Raw genomic sequence first — 1,770 nt, 5'->3', positions numbered from 1 at the left:
ATATATATATATATATATATATATTTATGATGACGTCTACCAGCCTGGATGTCATTTCTCTTGCCTCCCGACATTTTTTATTCCTACTATTTTCTTTTTTTCTATTTATTCTATTTCCATAAAAAATTTCTCCCAGATGTTGCCCATTACAATTCGTCTTGGCCTAATGGCCCTTAATGATTGTCTTTGTCGATTGTTTACTTTGTATGTCCATTCTGTTGTTGTTTGCTCGAGGCCCTAACTCTCCACAAATTTTATATTTTTTAAATTTCTGGATGCTGCTGTCTTGTGAAGTTTTCCTATATTGTTGTTAAAAGCATGAAATAAGGAGTAGTAAAACAGTCGACAACTTACAAGCGAGTTATCTTTTTTGCGTATTTTGTCCTATACTTATCTATTGTGTGTTTACGTATTTTTCACTCGATGATATCCTGTACTTAATGTGTATTATATATCATCATCATCATCATCGTTTAACGTCCGCTTTCCATGCTAGCATGGGTTTGACGATTTGACTGAGGACTGGTGAAACCGGGTGGCAACACCAGGCTCCAATCTAAATTTGGCAGAGTTTCTACAGCTGGATGTCCTTCCTAACGCCAACCACTCAATATATATATATAACTTAGTGGTTCATCACAAGAGACCGATAGAATAAGTATTAGGCTTACATAGAATAAGTCCTGGGGTTGATCTGTTTGACTAAAGGTTGTGGTCCAGCATGGCCACAGTCAAATGACAGAAACAAATAAAAGAAAAACATATATATATATGTATAGTTGGAATTTACAAAAAAACAAAAGACGAAGACAGATGTGTAAACAACAAAAAGGTGTATTTGTTTAACTCTCGGGAAAGTGAGAAAGTCTTTTACATTTCGAGCCTAGGCTCTTCAACAGAAAGGAACATGAGAAAATAGACAGAGAGAGAATGAAAAAAGCTTTAGTGGCCAGCAGTCGATCATAGTGATACACACACACACACACACACACACACACACACACACACATACACACATATGTAATGGGTTTCTTTCAATTTCCATCTACCAAATCCATTCACAGGCCTTAGTTGCCCCAGGGCTGTAGTAGAAAACACTTGCTCAAGGTGCTGTGAAGTGGAACTGAACTTGGATCCATGTGGTTAGAAAGCAAATTTCTTACATGACAACCACATCTGTACCTTCACACAGCCATAGTTCAGTGTGTATGTGTGTGTGGATTTATTGTTCAGCTTCTGATTAAACCCTGACAAAGCATTTGTGAGAGAAAAGCTTTCCAGTTATAACCAGCCCATCTTTGATTATATAATTTTTTTATATATTTATCCCAAATGAGAGCCTTAATACACAAATAATCACTTTATCCACCAATACAGTGTTGAGCTCTCATTCTTCACACACACACACACACACACACACACACACACAGACACAGAGAGTCAAATTGAGTAATCGAACATTGACAAACAACCAGAGGAGGTGCACATGGAATGTATTAGTTTGATGCTTGGTAAAAAGAGAGTGTTTGGTGTTTTGAGAATAGCTCTTTATCAGAAAGGAAAATGGAAAAGTCTAGAGAAAGAAAAATATCACCAACAGCACATGTATTGTTACTTCGGAGTATGTTGTTCTTGCACCTTTGATTTACATATCTATATATATATATATATATACACACACACACATATATATATATATATATATATATATATATATATATATATATGTGTGTGTGTGTGTATATATATATATATATATATATATATATA

The 1,770-nt window shown here is 34.9% G+C and overlaps 1 protein-coding gene across 9 annotated transcripts in view; it reads right to left on the bottom strand.

The window, feature by feature from the left end:
- LOC106873989 (leucine-rich repeat-containing G-protein coupled receptor 4) overlaps positions 1-1,770 on the bottom strand; it is a 115,567-nt gene that overhangs the window by 29,404 nt on the left and 84,393 nt on the right. The window lies entirely within an intron of this gene.

The sequence above is a fragment of the Octopus bimaculoides genome, chromosome 5 (assembly GCF_001194135.2).
Source record: "Octopus bimaculoides isolate UCB-OBI-ISO-001 chromosome 5, ASM119413v2, whole genome shotgun sequence".
In the NCBI taxonomy this organism is placed as follows: Eukaryota; Metazoa; Mollusca; class Cephalopoda; order Octopoda; family Octopodidae; genus Octopus; species Octopus bimaculoides.
The sequence above is the reverse complement of the archived record's forward strand: the minus strand, read 5'-3'. Positions and strand labels throughout refer to the sequence as shown.